This window comes from Lemur catta, chromosome 22 (assembly GCF_020740605.2).
Source record: "Lemur catta isolate mLemCat1 chromosome 22, mLemCat1.pri, whole genome shotgun sequence".
NCBI classification, from domain to species: Eukaryota; Metazoa; Chordata; class Mammalia; order Primates; family Lemuridae; genus Lemur; species Lemur catta.
In genome coordinates, this window is record NC_059149.1 from 4,136,821 (window position 1) to 4,146,845 (window position 10,025).

General features: G+C 35.2%; 1 protein-coding gene, 1 long non-coding RNA gene and 1 other non-coding gene across 3 annotated transcripts in view; all 3 read left to right on the forward strand.

The window, feature by feature from the left end:
• Nucleotides 1–10,025, forward strand: part of LOC123626722 (ankyrin repeat domain-containing protein 26-like) — a gene marked incomplete at its 5' end in the record, with an annotated part of 65,446 nt that overhangs the window by 16,871 nt on the left and 38,550 nt on the right. The gene's annotated exons all lie outside the window — the stretch shown is intronic.
• Nucleotides 44–7,750, forward strand: LOC123626585. Its single transcript, XR_006730919.1, has 3 exons — nucleotides 44–84; nucleotides 4,139–4,209; nucleotides 7,734–7,750. It is a non-coding gene; the product is annotated as an uncharacterized LOC123626585 (long non-coding RNA).
• Nucleotides 2,879–2,985, forward strand: LOC123626750. The gene has a single exon (XR_006730991.1). It is a non-coding gene; the product is annotated as a U6 spliceosomal RNA (small nuclear RNA).

The window sequence follows — 10,025 nt, forward strand, 5'->3', positions numbered from 1 at the left end:
TGCTGTAAGTGGAACTAAAGAGGAAATGGTAGAATTTTTGATACAGAAGAATGCAGATATAAATGCAGTAGATAAAATGAACAGGTATAGTATTTAGTGCTTTTTTTTTAAATGTGAATGTTATTTTAGGGTAGTAAGAGTCACTGAAGTCAGAATTATTAAATGAATGAGAAGATTAACATAATTGTTGAGAGGATAGAGTGACAAATATCAACACAAATCATCACTTAGGTAGAAAAGCAATTATTTGGACTCTGGAAGCTAAAGAACAATATGCAGTGGGATTCATCATCTCTTATGATACTGACTGATATTTGTTATTTGTAATCTGATGTTTTTGATCATGTGATCTTATATCACCTAAAGAGGTTCCATATTAGTTTTATTGAAGTGTGGATTTTAACTTTTAGATCACTTTATGACTCAATATTGACCTTCTTAATACTTTTATAGTATTTTTTTAACTTCTTCTTATAGAGTTTTCCTTCAAAAATGCTATATGAAACATAAATAGAAGTTGAAAATCATTTTTTCTTTGGGACCACTCTTTTGCCTTAAGTGCTTTCTTTGAAAAATATTGATGTTAGGTGATCTGTAAAGGATTATTAATTGCTATAACTAGATACTGTGAGTTCATCAGTTGTTTTCCTTTTTCATTTCTAATGTATTTTGATTTTTTCTTTTTAATTGTTATGAGAAAAGGGAGAAAGACCACTTTAAGTGGATAAAATTTTTCTTTAATGAAGACAAGTCATAAGTGGATGATAAAGGGAAGAGACAGCTTTTCATTCATATAAAACCGGGTTTAAATTCTCGCTTTCCCACTTGCTAGGCGTGTGACCTTGGGAACACCACTTCCCACCAAATGTGTATTCTAATATGAGAAGGAGAATAACACTATGCCCTTCCAGGGTGGTTGTGTACAAGTAAGATTATATATAGAACATTGAATTTAGTCCCCAGCACATGCTCATCAACATCATTAACCGAAACTACTATGGCTACTATTTTCACCATTACTACTAATGTTATTGTTTAAGCCTGCAGATAGCTCTTACTTAACTGACCCCTAGTTGACTCTGAATTACAGTCCAATATGTCAAAATAGGGAAGACATGGAGCATACTTCATGCAATGCTTTGCTTACTTTAGATAAGTGATCTCAGCAGAGAATGACCAACTTCTACTATGTCATACCTTAATGGGACAAGAAGCTACGTTTTTGTCCCTTCCTTTTAACCTAGGTGGTAATTTACAAAGAGGCACGCTTGAGCACCCAGGATGCTTGTGTCTGTTAGTACATATAAAAGGCTAATTCTATACTGATAGGCAAAATATTCAGCTGGCAATGTATATCAAATTAGCATTTTAAATAACTTTATTAAAGTTCCCAAGGGTGAGGTTATCTCTTTGTTATTTTAGAACGGCCCTCATGCTTGCTGAACATCACAACTCACCAAGTATACTACACCTTCTTGAGGAAGGTATGGATGTTTTTTCTGAAGATATCTCTGGAAGGACTGTTAAGGATTATGCCACTACTAGTGGTTTTAATACGTAAGTATTTACATTAAAAGACCAGTGAACACTAAATCAAGGTTTAAAATAATTTCAAATTTTGTATCTTATACATCAGGTGAGATTTCATAGTGTGTTTCAGGTAGTGTTGGAATGGCAGTGAATTAGTCGAATTCATCAGCCAGAAATCAAACAAAAGGCTAAACGAGTTAGAAGTAGTAATGGGCACAGAATTCATCATCTCAAGACTTTCAAGAAACCTTTATCATTAGGGATGGTATCAGCATCATCCATTTCATTTGAAGAATAACTCTTGTGCATGGGATAATATGCCACATGTTTGATCCTTCTAATTCGTTATTTGGGTCTTGAAATGTCTACTTGACAGATAATGTTGTAGTGTCTTCTAGGGGCTATTTCCTATAGCCTCCTCCTTGAATTTTTCAGGAAATGAAATGGTTCTCTAAATGCAAAGAAGACAGTTCTTTTTACAAGTCTGAGAGAGGGGAATGAAAGGACACTTCAATCATTCTATTGTTTCATTTATTCTGTTATTCCATTTGACACTGGTCTTGCTGTCTGGAAATGATTGACCTTTGCAACCAGGATGCCCTTACAGATTCAGATCCCTCAGTCTTCATATGGTGATCCATATTTAGACTTCAAGGCTACATACACATTTTTTGAGTTCGTGCACATATGCTCAACCATTGTTCCTAAACCACCAGTACCCTGCTCTGGCAGCTGGGCCTCCTAGCTAGAGCCACACACATAGTGAGCAAAATGGCCCTCCTCCACACTCCAAACCTTATGTGGAACCCTCATCTCAGCCTAGACTTAGCGTAGGTCTTTATGGTAAGTTATCCTTTGATGCCCCTGATTGTCTTCCCTCTAGCAAATAGTTGAGATTGTTCTAAACTGTCAGAGAGTTTCAAATATCATTGTAGGAAGACATTAGAACTTCCTTTTTTCTTTGCTACCAATTTGTATGCCAAGGCTCCTTTTGCCTGTGTTTAGTGCCTTTTTTTTAAGTATTGGAAAGTCACATTTCATCCTTCTGCAGAGTAATGGTCACTAACTTGTATCTGGTCTCTCAAGTGATGTGTTTTCCATAATAATGAAAATCTCCCAAGCTACTTGGACCTGTACCTGAGGTTTCTTAAATTCTTTCAAATTCTACCTCTTAGGGAAACCATTCATCAGAATTCTCTGAGCTAAAGGTAGGTTAATTGTTTGGCTCTTCTGTTAATACAATACATATATACATACATACATACATACATACATACATACAGGAGGTTGATTGGATTTAACAGGGCCAAACCTCATCCCTGACTCATCAGTGTCCATATAGGGCTTTGTGCTTGCTTCATCAACACATATACGAAAATTGAAAGAATATAAAGAAAATTACCACGGTCCGTGCCCAAGGATGACATGAAAATTTATGAAGCATTCCATATTCTGTGCAGTCCTGTGAACATCATTTGACTATTTGCTGACTAGCTCTGAGGAAACAGTGTATGTCAAAGCAAAACAGGTATGACCTAATATTAAGATTGTGAGTTTCACTAACAAGAAATTTGTGTAAAGTGATGTATGAAATGACAGTGGAGTTGAGTGTTGAGCAACATGTATAATGTCATATGCAAATATGTTGTTGGTACTGGTCTCAGACATGAGAAAATATGAACCAGAATCTCCTTCATTGAATCTAGTAAAAATAAAAGTAAGGTTTTGCCTTCCCCATCACTTGGAGAGAACATGGAGATTAAGCATCTTGCTAACGAAGATCTGCTGGTTCAGAGTTTGAGTAGGTAGAGAAGGAATAGTAGCAGTCCAAGGCAGGTCTTGACATTTGTTGATTATTCTGCCTTTGGTGTGATTGATTAGCTCAGTAATGGGGGTAGAGTTATGTTATCTAATTTAATGAGATAATATATTTATTAATAAATTTTGTCACAAATTATGAAATAGCTGAGATACCCTGAATTACAAGCCACAAAGAATAGGACAACTAATAATCAAAATTAGGACTTAATAACATTTTCTTGAAACTTCAACATTTCATTTAATATTGCAGTCTAGGGAAAAATGCAGAATGGGTTGTATTTGGGATTCTAAAATAATTTCAGCAATTAAATTAAAGAACAAAGTAATCCATTACTTGACTATTTCTTCAAGCATTGTAAAAATGTTATAGTATTAATATTAAATATTTATAAAAATGTCTATTAAGAGTGACACAAGGAAGAAAAATCGTCATGTTTTGAAGACATTGAGCCTAAGACAAGCAACTTTTCCATGAACAAATAGCTGTTGGTCATAGCGCCTAAGACTTCTTTTAAGTTCAGGACACTTTTTGTGATGTCAAGCGTACTCTAGTTTGTTGACTGAACTATGCTGCTCACACTTCATGAGGACTTCACCTTAGTTTTTTATTCTTTAAATCAAAGCATAATAAGTTTGCAGTGCTTACAGATTTGAAGTGTGTGGGCTAATTAAAGTTCTGATATTAGCCCTGATTTTGTTGAAATACTCTGAGAATTTCACATATTTGGTAAATGTTTTCATATCAGCATTAAAATAGTAATATTACTTATTACATTTTTATACATAGCATTCACCACCAAATTTCAGAATATAAAGAAGAAAAGATACCTGACGATCTTTCTGAAAACAGCAATCCAGGTAAGACTTCTGATAGTGAATTACTCTTGGTCGTTCTACCATGGATAAAAAAATAAAGAGTAAGGAAGTTTTGAGCACAAAAAGGGCAGTTAAAAAGTCAATGTGTAAATTGTGTGCATATTTTAAAAATTTGTTTCTTAGTAATCTAGAATTCGGAATTATGTAAGAAGTTAATTGTAGGGAGTTTATAATCACAAACAGTATTGTCTAAAAAAAGTCTTCATTTAATTATGGTCCCTAAAATGCTCTATGATATTTTTGTATAAATAATAAAATAGGTTTTAAAGTTAGTATGTTATATGTTTCCTCTGTGGTGACATTATAATCAATTGGATTTCTTATTAAAATGAGTTATTTATATTTTATAATAAATGTTTCTGTCTAGGAAATGAATATTAATTAGAGTTGACCTGAACATTGAAGGGGTTAGGGGCACCAATTTCCTGTGTGGTGAAAAATTTGCGTGTAACTACTGGCTCCCCCAAAACTTTACTAACAGCCTACTGCTGAGCAGAAGCCCTACTGTTAACTTAAGCAGTCAGTTAAAACGTTGTGTATATGTATCATATACTATATTCTTACAATAAAGAAAACTAGAGAAAATAAACCATTATTAAGAAAATCATAAGGAAGAAAAACTATTTACTATTCATAAAGTGGAGGTGGATCATAAGAAAGGTGTTCATTCTCATCATATTCACACAAGGTAGGCTGAGGAGGAGGAATAGAAGTTGGTGTTGTTGCTTCTGTGTGGCAGAGGCAGAAGAAAATATGCATATGAGTTGCTCCCTATAGTTCAAATCCTTGTTGTTCAGTGATCAAGGGTATTACATAGTGTTTCCTGTCACTAAGGAAGTAATTATCTTTAATACTGGCAATTCAAAAATAGCTTTCTGGTGTGAACAAATAGCAATAAGAACTGTAAAAAGTAGCCAGTGTGCAGTAGTGTCATAGGAAGATTCTTTTTTGAAGATACTGAGTACAAAAGTCAGATATTCCTTGTTGAGAAGCACAAGTTATCTTACATATTTTTATACTAACGTGGTCTCACTATTATCGACCTCATCCCAAATAAATTGAAACTGCATGAGATATATTTACTTTGTTAAAACAAGATATATATTCTTCTATCTGCCAGATAACTATCATGATAACAGTAATTTTATTAGAATAGGATACCCTGTTACCATTAGGCAAAAGATTACCATAGTCAGTATTCCAACAGACTTACTTTGGGCTCAACAAATTGTAATAAAAGTACACAAACATTTCACAATAGCAAAAATGGTACTATTCTCCCTAGGTGTGACAACTTAAGCACCTGCTAATCTGAAGTGTACGAGACACCTTTAATTTAGTACGTCTTTAAGAAAGAGCCTTTATAAGTTAGGTTTTGCAAGTTGCAGTAGACAATGATAGATGTAGTTTCAGTCCTTAGGGTTCTCATAATAAAATAGAGCTGTCCTAGGAAGTAATGTCTGTGTTTTTTCAACAGAATTGTCAAAAATCATTTTCAATCATTTACTTTCTTGACCAATTGACAAATAACGCTCAAGAGTCTTTTAGGCAATAAGCATTTTTGTTATGTTACCAAATACAAATGTCAAGAAATACACTCAAAAGCTTTATATTTTTATTGTCATTTTTATTATTTATTACTTTATTCAGTGCTTGCTATGTGTCTGATGCCCTCTGTGAGCTCATAACTACCATTTCTAATGTACTTACCATGTTACATATGTGCAAGGCAGTTCAAGTCCACAGCAAGGAATTCATGCTTTAAAAAATTGGGTAACATGTCAAGTAAGCATGCCAGGTAGAGTGGCAGAAGAATGATGCTTGGCAGAAGGAACAGCTGACAAGATTGCATGTTTGGAAGAAGGATCAGCAAGTGCAAAATCTGAGATCCATGTGTGAACTTTGCAGGGTGTGTGCGCAGTTCAGTTTTGCTTGTGCAAAAAGCATAAAATTGTAATGGTTGGGAATGAGATGAACACTTAGCTAAGACAAGATTGTGGAAGGCTTTTTAATGCTTCCACACTAAAAAGTAGAAATGGAGAGATCTTATTTTTTAGGCCATGGGAAATTTCTCAGGTTGAATGCATTTGGCTGCAAATAATAGATGACCTAAGGAACAGAGGCTGAAACAATAGGAACCAAGTTGTTTTGGTGGTTCCGTAATGCCACCAGGATCCACTTTTTTGTCCCTCTTTCAGGGGTGCTCTTGGCACTGTTGTGCTTATGGCTCCTTTCCTGGTTGGCTCATTAGCACCAGTTCCAAACACAATGTTCTTACAAGACACTATCTAAAGGTGGGAAGGGCTGCTTTTCTTCATATGTTTTTTGTAACTCAGGAGAAAAGTGGGAAGGATGCAGTGGTCTCCCTGTAACATTTTATCAGGTGGGTCACACCATATGCTCATTTTTAAATCAGTCACTGGGAAACAGATGTAATTACTGTGATTAGCTTAGAATAATTATTTCTCTTTTTGGAGCCAGGGAGGGGTATTAAAATGATAAATATTGAAATAGAATTGTGTTTCTCCAGCAAGAGACAAGAAGGAATGGCTACTGGGTAGGGAGCCATTAAAGTTTGTTGTAGTGATTCATTGAAGAATATTGAGCAGGGGAGTCTTAAGGTGGGATTTCAGTTTTAGGGCATTTTGTATATGGTCTAAATCAGGCATGGGCAAGCTTTGTCTGTAAAGGATCTAGTATTAAATATTTAAGGCTGTGTTATCTCTTTCACATCTACTCAACCCTGCCATTGTAGTGTGAAAGCAGTCAGAAAATATGTAAGCAGATGGGCATGACTGTGCTCCAGTAACATTTTGTTTTACAAACGATATGGCAGGCTTGATTTGACCTGTGGGCTATAGTTTGCTGACCCTTCATACAGAGGATCCATAGAAGTTAATCTGGGAGACAAGGCAGCTTTTGCAGTAGTCCAAACCATAGTTTCCTGGTTACCAATCCTTACACTAGTATGAACCTATTATGAGGCTTTCACCTGCCCCTGGTGAAGTAGTTAGCAAGGTGGGTTTATTCATTTTAAAATGTTGTATTTTTACTGGTATTAGACCTTTTTCATTTGTTTTGCTTAAAATATTTTTTTCATGTAAGAAATAGTAATAATTGTTTCTGGTTTTGGTTCTTCTTTTCCCTGTGAAAGCCATCAGTTAAGAACCCATGCTTAACCTGGAACTATAAACATAAAATGAAGTTAATTAAAACTTAAGAAGTATGATTTAACTTATATTTGTCATGGCAGTGAAAATATAAAGCAGACACAGAAGGGAGGTACAGTTAATATGATTTAGTGATTACTGAATGTAAAAGTTAGGGGGTGGAGAGAAATCTCAGATGAGGCATAGGTTTCCGGGTTGGGCATTAACATTTAAACTGGATATGAGGAAGGAGTAAGAATTGTCAGGTGCATAGAGAAGAGCAGCAGATCAACAAGGAAGATCAACACTTTTCTATAAATGTTGAGTTTCATGGATATTCATATAGAGTCTTTTTAGTGTTTTCCAGACTCCCAGAAGTAAAGCTGCTCTTCAGAGTAAGTCACATTGTTTATACGAAGAGTTTTTAGGCACAGTGTGCCTCTCTTTTCACTTAGGGAATGGTGGGAACCCTCTCAAGGCCAATGTCCCGGATCCCAGCCATGGGCCAGCCTTGCAAGCAGGCCTTTCTAAGGATGGCAGTCTCATCCTTGCTGTATAAAATCTGTTCTGCACAGCAGTTACACCCCAACTTAATTTTTGGTGGTTTTAAAATTTTATTTAATAGCAGATAATATAATGATATAGCATAACATGGTAGTTGTTTTAGTTGCATGATCCATATTAAGTTGCAATGCTGTTTACTTTTTTTTTTTTTTACTGTTAATGAATGTTTAACAGATATTTGCACATAAGTTACTATGGCAATTCAGGCACTTATTTTCTGTCCTTTTCATCTGATTAACATTTCAGTAAAATTTTAGGTAACATAAGTATAATGATTTCAGATTTAACATTAGAATAAAAATTCTCTTTTATGTTAACTATAGGAATGGTCCAGGTTCAATACATCTTATATGAATTCATTGTTTATAATTATTTTATTATTTATTGTCTTGCCTAAGTTACAATTAAAGTTATTTGATTTATGTATTTTTGCATATTTCAACTTGGGAGGTGATACACATATTCTGTAACTTTGATGATTAAATATCCCGAATTTTCAAGGTGACTACATTTTGCTACAATATTAATATATGGTAATAGCTGGTTCACTGAATCTTTTTTTTTGTTTTTCAAATAAATGAGTTTATGTTAATAACACCTCTAGGTTCACAGCAAAACTGAGAGGAAGGTACAGACATTACCCATATACTACAGCCTCCTCCATTACCAATATCCCTCCCAGAGTTGCACATTTGTTACAATTGATGAATCTACATTGACACGTCATTGTCATCCAAAGTCTATAGATTATATTGGGATTCACTCTTGGTGCTGTGCATTGTATAGTGTTAGACAGATGTATAATGTCATGTATCTCCGTTGTTGTGTCATATACAGAATAGTTTCATGGCCCTAAAAATCCCGTATGTTGTGCCTTTTTCTCCCTCCCCCTTTCTTCCTTATGAACCCCTGGCAACCACTGATCTTTTTGCTGTCTCCATAGTTTTGCTCTTCCCAAAATAGTCACATATTTTTCAATAATACCTTAGATATCTTTTTGAATTTTTCAAAAAGTAAAATTCCATGGTAATTAAAGGTATTCACTTAAGATAATTCTTTGTTTCTGATTCCTACCATTTTTTTTTTGTCGTTGTTCATCAGTATGGGTTCTGATGACATATGCTTTATGTACTGAAAAAGCATGATTTTTATAGGCATTTGTCACATAATGGGGAGGGTTGAGAAGAATGACATCATGCAGTACTAATAGCACTAACGGGACCATCTTGCTGTATGAAGTGGGTTCAGATAGACTCTAGCAATGGAAGACGGCAATCTCACAAGGTTGTATTTTAGAAAACTGGGAAGACAAAGTACTTCGTACTTACCATGGAATTGGAAATGAGACCCAACAGTGAATACTACAGGTGAATAAATATGTTCCTCCCTGATTCTCTTCCTTTGAGGGATGAGTTTGACAACAGTCTACATAATTATATCATGGCTCACAAACTAGATTATCAGTTATGAGGAATGCCAAGAGTGTCACACTGTTTAGCTTTACTTGTAGTGAAAAAGCACTTCTTTTCCTCCCACTATGGAGTTGGACAATGGTTGGCCCATTTTTGGAGTTTCAGCAAGTTAACAATTTTAGCTACATATATATTTTTTCACATCAGAGAGTACTCCTTGACAACTTACCATCACCTCCCCAGTATTTTGTCTTAAGCTTTCCTCTGAGTATGAGATACAGCTCAGAGTGGATAAGCTCTTGCTTGAGGGAGTGATCAATCCGGTGGTTCTTTCGATGAGAGATAAAATGGCAGTTGAATTTGAGCCTTGCTTGCAACATACATAGGGCAGATAGATAGCTAGAACTAAGTATAAACTTACCAGCATCTGCCTCAGAGTAAGATTAGTGAGAGCAAGTACATTGATTTCTCTTGAGAATTTTTCCACTAGCAGCTGAAAAGTCTTTCAAGGGTCCTTGTCCCAGGCTTGTTTCCTGTTTTGCCTTGCAGAGGAGGTACCATGTTCCTATCCCTAGCTTTCCCTCAGTGGGGTGTTTTATCCTAAACTGAACAGTTTGAACTGAATCTGGAGAGCCTGTGTTGTGTGATAACAAAATACGTACTGTAGTCCACC